This window comes from Macrotis lagotis, chromosome 7 (assembly GCF_037893015.1).
Source record: "Macrotis lagotis isolate mMagLag1 chromosome 7, bilby.v1.9.chrom.fasta, whole genome shotgun sequence".
NCBI classification, from domain to species: domain Eukaryota; kingdom Metazoa; phylum Chordata; class Mammalia; order Peramelemorphia; family Peramelidae; genus Macrotis; species Macrotis lagotis.
The window spans coordinates 201,203,479-201,219,441 of NC_133664.1; the positions used below are offsets into that span (position 1 = coordinate 201,203,479).

Sequence of the window (15,963 nt, forward strand, 5' to 3'; positions counted from 1 at the left end):
CTCTCCTATATATACAACAAAGAAGTTTATTTCATAAAAGCTGTCTAGAATAAATGGAAAATGACTTCTCTTTATCTGATGTGGAGGTCCAAGTTTTTCTGGACCTTTGAAAGTTGACAAAGTCCTTCAGTCAAAACAAGAGTAGGTAGAGAGCAAAAGGAAATATGGTCAAGGCCAAAACTGATTCCTACAGGACTTCTTATGTCTTACTCTCTGACACATGTTGTTCAGATTTCATTATTGAAAAGGACCAATGTCATCATAGGGTGATGACTTGCAAATGAATTTGATCTAAGTATTGCAAAAAGTTATCAGCCTTACTCTTTCTTCCAGAGTCATGAAAGTCCAATGGTAAGATGACTGGCAGTAGTCCAGGATGAAGTGGATGACCTTGGTATCTTCAATGTCTCATCAAGCTGTAAACAGTCCATATTGCCTGCTCCAACTGCCTTCATGGCCATTGGAATAAATTGTTCTCATCCATCTATTCTACTAGGGGAAGTGTTCATGTGCTTGGGGTAAACATCCCCCTAGCTCACAGTCTTCAATCCTGTCAGCTTCTCTCAACCTTATTTAGCTTGGCTAATGGGATGTGGTCTCTGCACTGGCTACAACTTCTTGGAACCACAAATGAGAGGTGGGTGACAGCTGTATGGGGTGCTCACAATTGCTCATCCATCTTTTGTGTCCCCCAACATTTACTCTTTGATCCAATGACACTGATCTCCTCACTGGTTTTTTTTTAATTGCATATAATCTTTAATAGGGCATCTTTCCCATTGTTCCCAAGATTTTTTCTCTTTCTGCAGCAGTGGGCATATGTGGTTTAACTCCAGTTCATCATCTTTCTACCATAATGGCATTCCAAAATTTCCTGCAATTTCTGTACTTCAAGAAGCAAGTGGTACACATTTCCCTGTCATAATTATTTTCATCCATACATCTGGTAGAAGCATCTGACTCCAACAAACAAGGATTTACATCAGGATCCCTAAGTCTCTTTGTAAAAACAGGCATCCTAATCTTCTTACTGCTGCCTTAGTAAATAAATACACTGTTTTCAGTTTTTAATCAAACACCTACTGGAATTCAAGTGGCTAAAGTGACTTGAAAACAGGCAACTTCAAGGATTGATTTCAGGGTCTATTCCTGGGCAGCTCCCCCAACAGCTGCTCCCTTTGGGCCCCTGCTTCGCTTTGGCCTATCAGAAGGGCATTCCTGCTCCTCCACCAGCCCGACCGATGTGGGGTTCGAGTCTCCCTGAGGACTGAAGCCTCTCAGCGTTGACACCCCAGCATCCAAGCTGCCCACAGCTCCCAACACCTCCTCACTGTTTCTTGAAGGAAAATAACTTCACATCTCAGCTCCAGGCATTTTCTCTGTCTCCCATGACTACAATGCTCTCCTATAATTATGACTTTCCTGACTTCCTTTAAGTCTCAAATAAGACCCCAACTTCTAAAGGAAACCTCCCTCTGTTAATTATTTCATATGTATCCTGATTATAGTTTGCTTTGTATATATTTGTTTGCATGTTTTCTCCCCCTCTGAGACTATAAACTCCTTGAGGGCAGAGAGAGTCTTTTGCCTTGTTTTGTATTCCCCAGTGTTTATCACAGTACCTAGATCATTTGTTGTTGTTCAGCTTTTTTGGTCACAGCCCTATTTAGGGTTATCTTGGCAAAGATATTAGAGTGGGCACATGGGCATACTTTCTTTTTATGGTTCTCTAATTTACACTGTCAACTTGAGTGTCTGGAAGATTATTTGTTAAGAAGAGGCAGTTAAGTAGAGTAATGGATAAGAGCTGGGCTTGGAGTCAAGAAGACCTGAATTTAAATCCAGCCTCATATACTTACTATCTGTGTCACCCTTCATAAGCCACTTAACCTCTCTTTGCCTCAGTTTCCTCATCTATAAAATGGGGATAACAATAGCACCTTCCTCCCAGGGTTGTTATAAGGCTCAAATGAAATCATATTAAGTGCTTAGCACAGTGTCTGACATAGAGTAAATGCTATATAAATTTATAATTAATGACCTTTCAGATATTGGAGTATCCTCCTAAAGTCCAGAGCCCCTGAGAGGGGATAAAAAAAAAAAGGATCATCTCTATGGAGAAGGGAAGATTTTAAGACCAAACAAGAGAGAAAGAACAATATGAAATGCAAAATGTACACTTTTGATTATATTGAATTAAAAAGATTTTTGCACAAACCAAACCAATACAACCAAGATTAGAAAGAAGGCAGAAAGTAGGGAAGCAATTTTTTTTAAAAGCAAGTGTTTCTGATAAACACCTCATATCTCACATATATAGAAATCTGAGTCAAATTTATAACCATACAAGCCATTCCTCCATTGATAAGATCTGAATAGGTAGTTTTCAGATGTAGAGGTCAAGGTTATCTATATTCATATTAAATGCTCTAAATCACTATTGATTAGAGAAATGAAAATTAGAACAACTCTGAGGTTAAAACAACTCTGAGGTATTACCTCACACCTTTCAGATCCACTAATATGACAAAAAAGGAAAATTATAGATGTTGAAAATGTGGAAAAGTTGAGACACTAATACATTGTTGGTAGACTTGTGAACTACTCTGGAAAGCAATTTGGAACTATGCTCAAAGGGTTATAAACTGTGCAAACCCTTTGATGCAGCAATACCACTACTAGGTTTATAACCCAAAGAGATGATAAAAAGGGAAAAGGAGTCATTTGTACAAAATATCTATCTATCTGTCTATCTATCTATCTATCTATCTATCTATCTATCTATCTATCTATCTATCTATCTATCATCTTTTTTGGTTTTTACAAGGCATTGGGGTTAAGTGACTTGCCCAAAGTCACATAGCTAGGTAATTACAAGTGTCTAAGGTAGGATATGAACTCTGGTCCTCCTGACTCCAGAGGCGATGCTCTATCTGCTCCACCTAGCTGCCCTACAAAAAATATTTATAGCAGTTCTTTTTGTGGTGGCAAAGAAATGGAAATAGAGGGATTGTACATCAATGAGGGAATGACTGAACAAGTTGGTTATATGAATATAATTAAAAATTATTGTGCTATAAGAAATAGCAGGCAGATTTCAGAAAAATCTGGAAAGGCTTACATGAACTGAGGCTGAATAAAGTGAGTAGAACCAGGAAAACATACACCCTGCAACATTATGCAATGATCAGCTACAAATAGCTTAGCTCTTCTGGGCAACACAATGATCCAAGACAATTCTAAAAGACTCAAGATAGAAAATGCTACCCCCATTCAGGGAAAGAATTGTGGAATATGAAGGCAAATCAAGACATACTATTTTCACTTTTTTTCTCTTTCATGGTTTTTCTTTTTTGTTCTTTTCTTCTTTCATAACATGACTAATATGGAAATGTATTTAACATGAAAGCACAAGTATAATCTATATCCAATTGCTTTCATCTTAGAGAGGGAGAAGAATAAAGAAGGAGGGGGAAAAATTGGAACTCAAAAATCTTATTAGAAACATGTCTGAGGGGTGGCTAGGTGGTTCAGTGGATAGAGCACTGGCCCTGGAGTCAGGAGGACCTGAGTTCAAATCTGACCTCAGACATTTAATAATTACCTAGCCGTGTGGCCTTTGCCAAGCCACTATACCCCATTGCCTTGCCAAAAAAGCCAAAAACCAAAACCAAAACCCTAAAAATTTGTCTGAAAATATCATTATAAATAATTGAAAAAATATAATACTATTTACAAAAGAAAGGAAGGAAAGAAGGAAGAAAAAGAAAGAGAGAGGGAAAGACAGAGAAAGAGATGATTATTCCTTCTTGGGCCCATTTAGAGACTGGTATATGAATGGTTGCATAATAGATTGGTTGAAAATATATACTTGTGAGGGTGAAAACAACCCAGAAAATAGTGACCTGTTTGACTTTGGTGTGTCCTCCCTATCAAAGATCATAAGGTCCTGAGAGAGACTTCAATCCTTAGCCTTTTCATTTTTCCTTCCATTCTTGATGGATCTTGAGAATTCAAAAGTTAATAGAAGGGGCCACAGGAATCCAGGAATTGGAATCAGGACTAGCTTTTGGAGCCAGTGTAGGAAGCACTGATGCCCTAAAGAGTATGAATATATTTTTGGGAGTGATATTTGATACTCTAGTCCAGCAGAAAGACTAACTTCAGCAAGTGATGCTGAATGTGATGGAACCGCTACAATGTAGTAACATCACTAAATTTTGAGTTTACTTCTTTTTTTTTTTTTTAAGTTTTTGCAAGGTTAAGTGGCTTGCCCAAGGCCACACGGCTAGGTAATTATTAAATGTCTGAGACCAGATTTGAACCCAGGTACTCCTGACTCCAAGGCAAGTGCTCTATCCACTGCACCACCTAGCCACCCCTGAGTTTACTTTTTAAGAGACCACGGTGGTATAGGGAAGAACATTCTTCAAATGTATTGGGGGAAAGCTTGCATATTTGTTCTTGATATATTTTTTGAATTAAATATCCATTTGGAATGACACCCCAGTCCCTTTGGACAACCAAGAACCCTGATAAGGTAGGTTAGCCCACTTAACTCTGGGTGGAAGGGTCAGATTAAAAAACAAATGAAAAGACCTTGGTAGCTTAGTGGCATAGTACATAGAATTCTGGGCATAGAGTCAGAAAGATCTTGAGTTCAAATTTGACCTCAGATACTTATTCTTAGACATTAAGTCACACTGGGCAAGTGAGTTAAGTTCTCTGCTTCAGTTTCCTCAATGGAAAATGGGCATAATAATAGCATGTAACTCCTAGGATTGTTTTGAGAATCACATGTGATCATATTCATAACAAAAATGCTTAGCAAGTGACTTCCCATAGTTATGCTTAATAAGAGATTCCATGTCTTCCTCCCTCCAAGGATTGAGGCCAGAGCCTTAGAGTGAGAGAAAGTCCCAATAGCATGGCCTTAACTGAACATTAAGAGAGAGTAATTGAGCTCCTCCAATCTGAATAAAGCAAAGAGATGGCCAGAGCTGAGTCAGGCCTTTTACAAGACACTGAAAGTGATGGCTATGCAGATGATCAAAAAGGGTTTCTCTCAGTCATATAATCAGCCAACCATAACCAGGTACAGAACATCCACAAATGCTTCAAAGTCTCTTTAAGGCACTTCCTTTACACATCATCACAGTTCTCTTGAAAGCAAGTTCCCTGGCTTCAACCCTGGGGAAAGGTTGCATCAATCAAGCAAGGTTATGGGGTCTGTGTATGTGCCAGACTATCTAACTATCTCATCTCTGAGTCTACCACAATCCATTCCTTGCTTTGTTCTCCAAAATGTGTAAAACATACATGTATATGTGTGTATATGATTTTTGAGTTAGCATCAAAATCATTCCTAGATGAGCTCTATTCTCCATCTGAGTGGGCACAGGCATGTCTACTTATGTCATTTGTAGGAAATCTGTAAGTTTCCCAGATGTTACCATTTCTTGGTCTCAGAAAAGCCACTCTCAGGATCACTTGGTTAATAGGAAAAGCTCATGCAACTCCCATGCTTCTGCTCTAAGGCAGCTGTTAGCAATTTTGAAGGTGGGGATAGGAAGAGACCACAGGTTCACAGATTTCTTCCTTCTCTTTCTGCTATGTTCTGACCTGTCTTATGAACAGGGTGAAAGTAATAAGACAAAAGGACTGGATGGTAAACTCTACTTTTGTTTCTTAAAGTATATCACAATCTACTCCTAACCTACTTTTCTGTCTTTGTTATATATTCTTCTTCCTTCATCTTGTTAGTTCAGTGAAACTGATCTTGTTCTTCCATCTCTTCTTTCTTTTCCTTTGCAATTCTGCAATGCCTTTGTAGAATTCTTTACTCCCTGACTTCTTATTACTGGTGTCTTCTTTCCAAAATTACTTTATATATTTATTTTATATTTACCTGTAAATGTATATTTATATATGTTTTTTTTTCTTATGATAGAATGTAAACTCCTTGAGAGTGGAAACTTCCATTTTTGTTTTTATTTCCCAAGCAATTACAGTAGTACTTCACACATAGTTAGCATTTAATGAATGCTTATTGGTTGATAATTTGTTGAATGATAATTTGTTCAATGCCTTTGAACCTTCTTTGAGTCCCACCAGTCAGCAAATTTGTGGGTAGCCTCGGACACTGGAAATTGACAAATATCTTTTCAATAAGGTACCAATTTGTATGCCCATATTGTATGGGGGAGGGATATGTTCAAATTGATTATCTCCCCCCACCTTTATAAATATTTCATCAGCAGCCATAGCCTTCCTCAGAGACTATAGATTTTGTCATAGTGTTTATAAGAGGCAATAGAATCTGTTTAGCATGTTTATAGATGAATACCCTATATTAGATTGCTTTCTGGCAGTGGGAGGGGGGAGAGAAGGGAGGGAGGAAGAAAAATGGAAAATTCAAAACCTTGCCAAAAATGATTGTTGAAAACTACTGTTGCATGTAGTTGGAAAAATAAATAAATACATAAATAAACAAACAAACAAATAAATAAATGAATGAATTTTAAAAGAGGCAATAGAATCTCAAGAAACTGAAAGTTTAACTGTAATTCTAGAGAGATTGTGATAGCAGCAACTGAAGAGAGATTGAGTTGGGTACAGAGAGAAAAGGAATAAAGAGAACATTTCTTGAGAGAACCATTTTAACTTTTATGACTTCTGAGAAAGTTGAATAGTGGGACTGCATTCCAGAATTGAGAAGTCATGGTTTAAGTCATGGTTAGAGGTGACTATGGCTCATTGTTCTCAGAGCTGAAACATTGTAAATCATTATTCTTTAAAAGTGCATCAACAGTAACTTTGAGGTTTAATTTTAATGTCGAAGATAAAGCTTTTAATATATGGCAAAATATAGACATGTTTCTGGGGAAAGAGGTTTCTCCAGTTTATTAAAGAAATACTTAAAAAACTGGGGTGAGGGGCTAAGTGGCTGCAGTGGATAAAGCATCTGCCCTGGAGTCAGGAGTACCTGGGTTCAAATCCAGTCTCAGACACTTAATAATTACTTAGCTGTGTGGCCTTGGGCAAGCCACTTAATCCCATTTGCCTTGCAAAAACCTAAAAAACCAACCAAACAAACAAACAAAAAAACTGGGGTGAGGTCTAAAAACAACTGACCAATTATTGAGAGATAATTATTGAGTTGTAACTTTAATTTTTAATGTGGAAATATCAGAAGTTATTTTTTAATTAACTTAGAACCAGGGATGAGAATGAATCAGGGAAATGAGTCAATAGCAGTAAGAAAGAGGCATAATCAGCCTATGAGTATCAATTTCTATTCCTAGCTACATATGAAGGCTTAGGTCTAATTGTTCTGAACATTTTATCTTTCTTTCCTATCATAATTTTCTTCTAGGAGCCTGATACTAATGAATCAACATCGGTATATAAGGAGGGTTTCAGGGATGGAGGTCATCCTGGACTCACAAAGATAGCATTAATGACTTCATCATTAGTTAGATTAAAACAATTGGATGTAAAAGTACCACCATCAAGATAACAAGAAAAGCAGATTTGGTTTTGTTTATAAATGTAGACCAGATGATCACTGAATAGTGTATCTGAGAGGAGAATAATTTAGAGGAAGATGACTCAGTATCAAGAAACAAATGATGGTATGAGGTTCAAATTTGTTCTCAAAAAATGAAGGAAGATAGAGGCAGCCAGGTAGCACAGTATATAAAGCATCAGCTCTGGAGTCAGGAAAACCTGAGGTCAAATCTGACCTTAGACCCATATTGACTGTGTGACCCTGGGCAAATCATTTAACCCTGACTGCCTCAAAGGAAAAAAAATGAAGCAAAATGACAAAATGTTGTTAGAAAACTTTGATGTTCAGAGAATATATTAGAGAGAATTGATAACCAAACAGAGAAGTTTAAAAATGAGATATTCCAGATAGAAAAGAAATTGGAAAGTAGAAAGCAAGTCAGAATGAAGGTCTGCATTATAAAAAAAATCAAGATTTTCATTTTTAGATATTAAAAAAAACCAACTAGATACTGAAACAGGTTCTCAGTGGGATATTAAAAAACACTATTAAAATAAGCTCCCAAGAAACTGCCACATTGAAACTGCAGTTGCTCATGACACTGAAGAAGCTGTCCTTGTTTCCCAGTTCATACACAAAACTCCCGAAAAAGGTTGTGTTTCCAATAAGGCTGTTTTTCTATATATAAGTCCCATAACTTTTCCTAGGTCTGAGAAGGTTCCAGTTCAGAGAAGGAAGGAGGGCTGAGCCTAGAGGTGGTACCTTTCTTGCTTAAAGGCTCATCTATTGAATCCCTATAAACAAAGGAACAAAACATAAAATGTAGAAATATTGATGTTGAGCCTATACTATTAACTATTTTTATATAGAATTAGTTATAATAAAAGAGTAAGAGCCATTCAGTCTATAAAGAGGCTAATTCATAGAGTCAACAGGAGGAAGAGAAGTGGTTACTTGTTCAGTTTAGATGAAATTATATACAACGTTGCTTTGTACTTTTTGATCTGCCAAAACAATGTTTATACAAGTATCAGGGCAGCTAGGGGGCACATTGAATAAAATGCCAGAACTAAAGTCACAAACACTCAAAAGTCTTCCGGTATTCAAATCCAGCCTCAGACACTTACTTACTGTGTGACCCTGAGATTAACCTGTTAGACTCAGTTTTCTCATCTGTAAAATGAGTTAGAGAAAGAAATGGTAAACTACTCCAGTGTCATTACCAAGAAAACATGAAACAAAGAGTTGAACATGACTGAAATGACTAAACAACAACAAACATAAATTAGTATAATTGAATATTATTTTTACTATTACCAGCGTTATATTTTTTCTTTACTTGAAGCAGTTTATTGATGGGGCTTTACAATCTGAAAAGCTTATTGTAGTAAATTAAAGATTTGATGGACTCTCAGATGATATTCAGGGGACTAAAATTTTGGCTGCCAGGAGAATGTAATATCAACTAAAATAGTTTATCTAACAAAGAATTTCTTTATGAGTGATAGATTTTTTTAAAAAATGGTATTTTAACAATCAATCTGAAGAGACTGAAATTTCTGGACCAAAAGGAACAAATAATTTACAGAGATACAGGGATGAACAGAATTTCTTTTCCATTTTTTAGCATTTATTTTGAGGGAGGGTAGAAATCACAAGGAGAATTTTTTAAAAGACTTTGCCTGCTCTCCTTTTGTAGTGGCAAGGAACTGAAATCTAAAAGATTACCTGCCCATCAATTGAGTAACAACTGAACAAATCGTGGTACATGAAGGAGTACTAGTCTTTTTTTTTTTAGGATTTTGCAAGGCAAATGGGGTTAAGTGGCTTGTCCAAGGCCACACAGCTAGGTAATTATTAAGTGTCTGAGACCAGATTTGAATCCAGGTACTCCTGACTCCAAGGCCAGTGCTTTATCCACTATGCCACCTAGCCAGAGTACTATTCTTAATGAATGATGAAAGGAACAGTTTCATAGAAACTGAAAACTTTTATGTAATTATCCAGAGCAAAGTGAGCTGAACTAGGAGAGTTCATACAATGATAACACTATAAAGATAAACAGCTTTGGAAGATTTTTAAGATATTGGAGAGTCTCAATTTTTTTGACTAAACCAAAGGGCAAGGTATAGGTAAATATAGCCTAAAAGACTTAGTTAAGGTGTTTCCTCTCTTCCCCGCCCTGTCCCCAAGTCATGAAAGGCAACATTGACACTAAGCCCAAAGATTCTGTGTGAAGGGTAGAATTGTTGTCTAAAAAAATTATCAGTCATTATTAATTATTAATTATATTGCTTCTTAATTTTGCTTAGGTGCTAAACAAAGTTACATAACCAAATCCTTCTCTTGGCAGCCAAGAGCCTTAGACATAAACGATGTGATACTTTGTGGATAGAACATTTGGCTTTGCCGTAGCGGCATTGTAGAGCAGTAAGACTATCTTAAAAAGGCCAAGGTGTTCCACTGAATTTGGCATCCTGACCTATGTCTTGCCACTGGTCCCAGTTGATCCAGTCAAGACATCCCCTTGCTGATGTCATTGGTCTTTTTCGAGAATGAAGGATAAACAACAATTGTAGAGCAAAAAGTTCAATTCAGTTTATTAGTAACCTGGGATGTCACCATATTATCCAGCCAGGAAATGCAATATCTAAGTTGTCCACCAGGTGGTAGTCTTCTGGAACGTCCAACCCAGTAACTACCTCAGTTCATCTGCTGCCGATGCCACCAGGGGTTTTTATCTAAAGGTCTCAATATCCTTCTGGCCATGAGGGGGCACTCAGCCTGCAAAAGTTGAGACTATTCCTCTATTACCTCCTAGCATCAAGAGGAGATGATGATTTGGTTTGGAATTTAACTAGGGCGTGAGATGGGATAGAAATACGAAAAATTGTTCAAAATATTAGCCATTGGAAATTTACACCTAGAGCTCCTTCTCTGTATCTTGGTATTTCCTTTCTAAGTCATCAATGCCCCCCTTTATTTGTAGGACATAAGCACTCAATATATTGCCTTCACATAGTTTATTGGACATATCGGAGGTGAAAGGGGGGGAAAGTATTTCTTCATAGATATCGCTGCCCCTAATCATTTCTCAAAACTTCCTCCCATTTGCTCTCCTAGACTCTTAGGGTTCAAAGAGGGAAAGTCTTATACATGGAAAAGATTAAGGGAAAGGGTTGCAAACTTGGACCCTCCTCTTGCTGTAAGGGACTGAAGCAAAGGGAAAAGCAGGGAAAGCACAGAGGGAAAGGACTTTTTTCTAGTTGTCCCTACTCTGTTCTTGCTGCCTGAAGGGTGGATCACAATTTCTAGGTTTCTGGATGCTGAGGTTTCAGGAGAGCCCTTTATGCTTCCTCTTCTGTTCCTGATGATTGACAACCAGTCTCTGGCTTTGGTAGTTTGGGGATTGACTTAGTCTCTCAGTCCTATTCCCAAAATTTGGCTCCAATTAACTTCATGTCAAGCAACAACTTTCAGCCTCAAAGACAATGGAAGGAAGCTGGAGCAACATTTCTGGATGCCAGCATGCAGTTCTCTTCCTCTTTATCATATTTATTGGTTTCTTAAATGTTGCAATGGTTTGATTGCCCAGAATCCTAAGAGGGAGAAAGAAATTCTCAGAAATTCGACTTGAGTTGTCTCATAATTTCTATTTCCCTCTATGGGAATTTTCAGAGTCCTCAGGTCCCCAGAGAAATGAAATTGTATTATAGAAAAATCCCCTATAGACATAACAGAATAAAAACATTAAATTAGTGTAAAACCAGGCTGTGTTTATATAACTCATATAAAAGATAAGTGCATTTATGGATGTGAAGAGGAAGTTGAAAAGGAACAGTAGTCATGAAAGTTTCAAGTCTAGAGAGGAGCTAGGAAAAGTCAATTTCTTCTAATTGTGGAATCTTCTGGATGAAGCAGATGAAAAATTATAATTAACATGAGCACTGGGATATTAAAGTTTGATATCAGGGTCACTGAGGAATCACAATAAAATAATGATTATAATCATGACTTAGTTCCTCAGATCTTCTGTTTTAACTCTTGCTGTTTTAAGTACCTTTTCAGAATTCTCTCTTCAAGTCTAAATCAATTAATCAATCAATCAATCAATCAATCAATCATTTATTGAGTCTACTATATTCCAGGCACTGTGGTAAGCACCAAGGATATAAAAAAGAGGCAAAAGATAGTTTCTGCCCTTAAAGAGTTTACAATTTGATGAGGCAGACAACATGCAAACAAATCCACACACATCAACTTTGTGCACAGGTCTTATTTCATTTTAGCTTTCTCTTTCTCTTTTTCTTTGCTGTGCTCTGGACTAGTCCCATGGTTGATATATTTCAATACTTCATTCAGTTCCTCCAAATATGTAAATCTAAACCTATTCATGCCTTTCATGGCATAGGATTCATCCATGCCCTCTCATAAATTTACCCTAGGGGTTCACCCAACCTGTTAGGAGCCTTTCTTCCTTGAGTTCTCCTGACATCCAGTGAAGCACAGTGGGCATGGCTCTCACTTTCAATACAAAATAATAACAATAGCTGTCATTTATGTAGCCCTTGAAAATTTGTGAAATGATTTACATATATTGTCCATTTAGTCACAGCATATTTTTCTAATGACATCTCTCATGCCACTTTTTCTGTACAATTCCTCATTTGTAATGACACACTCCTGCCTGTTTACACCTACCATGTGCTTCTCTGTTGCCCTTTGGGTGATTCTCAATTTCACTTCTTCATAGATAGTTTTTAATTATTTGAAGCAATACAAAATCACTGGGATAATATTGGTGGGGGAAAAAAGATGGACCTTTGAGATTAGATTTAGAATGACATCTTATACCATATACTATAATAAATTCCAAATGAATATGCAACCTGAATATTAATGGTCACATAATTTTTTTAAATTAGAAGAGAATTAGATCAAGTACCTTTCCTTTCGTAGTCAAGGGTGAATGCTTTTTTTTTTTTTTTTTTAGATTTTTCAAGGCAATGGGGTTAAGTGGTTTGTGCAAGGCCACACGGCTAGGTAATTATTAAGTATCTGAGGTGGGATTTGAACCCAGGTACTCCTGACTTCAAGGCTGGTACTCTATCCACTGCACCACCTAGCCACCCTCAAGGGTGAATTCTTAACCAAACAAACCACAAAGTAAAAAGAGCAAATAGATCAAATCTTGATCACATAAAATTGAAGGTCTTTTGCAAGAATAAAATCAAGGCAAATTGGATAAGTAGGGAAATTTAATTTGGGGGAAAATCATTGCATCAAATAATTCTGATAAAAGTCTAATATTCAAGATATAAAAAGAAATAACAAGAACATTAAAAGACCAAGAGTCATTTCTCATTATATAAGTGGTCAAAGACTATAAACAGTTCTCAGAAAGTTCTCAGAAAGATCCCTCCAACTCACAAGAAATACAGATCAAAGCAACCCACTCCATATCAACAAATTGGCAAAGGTGACAAAAATTGAGATTAGTCTATGTAGGAAAGATTGTGGGAAAATAGATGCACTGCTGGAATTATAAAATTGTCTGACCATTCTAGAGACAATTTAGAATTATGCTAAAAGAGTGACTAAAATGTCCATATTTTTGGATGCAAATATCCAACTGCTGGCATATACTTTAAAGGAGGTCAAAGAAAGGCCCTATATACACTACAACATTTATAGAAGTACTTTTTGTAGTAGTAAAGATCTAGAACTAAAGTAAACACCCATCATTTGTGGGAATGGCTAAACAAATGCATGAATATTATTGTATTATAAGAAATAACCATTATGAAAAATAAGGAAAAGCATGGGAAGATTTCCATAAACTGATGCCTTATGAAGTGAGCAGAACCTGAAAAATACTATACACAATTACTAGAGCAACTTAAATGGAAAGAACTAAACAAAACAATACTATGTAATTTCTAGTGATTGTGCTTACTCCTGAAGAAAAGATGCAACTTTTTTTTTCTCAAAAAAGTAGGGGACTATAGCTGTGCAATGCTGTTTATTTTATCAAGTTTAGTTGATATATTGGTTATTTCTGCTGAACTGTTCTCCCCCCCCTTTTTTTTTGCAAGGCAATAGGATTAAGTGACTTGCCTAAGCTCACACAGCTATATAATTATTAAGTGTCTGAGGCTGGATTTGAACTCCCCTTTTATTTTATTTTTATTTTTTGCTTTTTGCAAGGCAGTAGGATTAAGTGACTTGCCCAGGGTCACACAGCCAGGTAATAAGTGTCTAAGGCCACATTTGAACTCAGGTCCTACTGAGGTCAGGTCCTGTGCTCGATATACTTTGCCACCTAACTGTTCCTCTCCTTTCTTTTTAAGATTTTGTTATGGGATGTCTCTTTGGGTCAAGGAGGAAGTGGGATATGTTTAGAAGTGAAGGTGATACTAAAACAAAAGATAGTAAAAATAAGCCTTTGTTTAAGGGAAAAGCTTGGGGTCAATAAAAACATTGTGCAATTTATCAAATGCAATCTATCTACCTTCTGTTCACTTCTGGTTTCAGCTCATTGTCCAACTGCAACATTTGTACCTAATTTGCATTGATGGACAAGACTGGGATAGTCTTCATCTACTTTGTTTTTCCTATGCTTATAATTAGATCAAACTCTTTTGAGTGATTATGAATTATATTTATGAGACTCTGAAGTAATGCAAAGCTTCATAGAACCAATCCAATGTTATATTTAAACAGGAGTGGCTGGAAGTCCTTACCTTCTAGATCTATAATATAATGATCCTTTGATCATGGGAATCCTTTAGTTTGAAATCTACACTAGCTTTCTTCTATGAAAGGTGACTATCAAATTTGGAAAACGTATGTTTACCTGCTTTTTAATCCTTAATTGGTATTGATAATTGGAAGGTTGGCCAATACATTTAAGTTATAATATACCTTTATCATGATCTGTATTTTGTTATTGTTCAGTCATTTCAATTGTGACCTCATCTGGGGTTTTCTTGGCAAAGATACTGGAATGGTTTGCCATTTCCTTCTCTGGTTCATTTTACAGATGAGGAAACTGAGGCAAACAGGTTTAAGTGAATTGTCCAGGGTCATAGTTAGTAAATGAGGCTAGATTTGAACTCAGTGGTCTTCCTAACACTAGACCTAGTACTCCATCCCCTGGCTGCCTATTGGTTCTCATTGTGTCTCATATATGTGTGTGTGTATGTATATGTATGTATGTATGATGTATAACTGGTACAGTTAAAAGTTTTATAAAAATAAACACAGAGATTGTCTTGGGGAAGAGAGAGGGACACAGAACATAGGTCTGTATTAAGCATAGTATGAAAAAAAGATACTGAGATAGTGGTCAAGTTGCCTGGGCTTTACCATGGCGCTGTTATTCACAGGTGATGAATGACCTGTGTAACTTTGGACAAATCATTTACTCTCTCTGTACCTTTTCCCTCAAGTATAAAATAAAAGGATTAGACTAGCTAATCTCATGTCATTTCCACCTCTAAAGTTTTATTAAAGAACTCTCTCTAGAACTTTTAAGTCCCTTCTAGTCCTCTCTAGGAACAGGGAAGACTTTCAAAAAGGTTGGTATTAACTAGAGAAGGAAAGAAATGTAGAGATGAGGGTTTGGGTAATGAAATATCATTTCAAATATAGAATAAGTTACAAAGTGTGAAAAGGTTTTGAAGAGGACAAGAAGAATTAAACAAAATTTAAGAATCCTGGAGAAGAACTATGATTAATTAAGCCAACAAGGAAACAATAGCAAGCACTTAGTAAGCACCAAATATGTAACAGGCACTGTCCTTGATGTTGAAGAGAGAAAGACAAAAATGAAACAATCTCTGCCATCAAGGAACACACATCCTAGTTTTATTTTAGATTAATCAAATATAATTTCACAGAAACATAGAATGTCAGAACTAAACATGAAATGTCAGTAACTTAGAGGTCACAGTCTAATCCCCTCATGTGAAAGATGAAGAAATTTAGACCTCAAAAGATGAAGAATCTTGTCCAAAGTTACGGAGTTTGCAACATGGAAGCCCAGTTTATAGCTTTTTTTCCCCCTTTTGCATCACCCAGACTTTTATGAGGAGGAACAAGTCCTCTCTACTTGCTTTCAGGTCCCCATTTTCCAGAATCTGACTCCCTTGGAATCTGCTACTCCAAGTTAGGTCCTTTACCTTTCTAAAAATCTTTGATATTAAATTGCTATTAGAAGTCTACTGCTTGGAGGCATCAGATTCATCAAGCAGGTCCTAAAGCTTCAACTATCCTTAGGCTTCTTGAAGTTTCACCACAGACCTAGACAGGAGATGGACAGACTCCAAGCCATGGTGTAGCCTCTCCTTTAGAATTAGTATCCCCTGGGGCGGCTAGGTGGTGCAGTGGATAAAGCACCAGCCCTGGAGTCAGGAATACCTGGGTTCAAATCCGGTCTCAGACACTTAATA

General features: G+C 36.8%; 1 pseudogene; it reads right to left on the reverse strand.

Moving 5' to 3' along the window:
- Positions 1–751: 751 nt before the first annotated feature.
- Positions 752–1,017, reverse strand: LOC141493959 (coiled-coil-helix-coiled-coil-helix domain-containing protein 7 pseudogene; annotated as a pseudogene).
- Between the last annotated feature and the right edge of the window lie 14,946 nt (positions 1,018–15,963).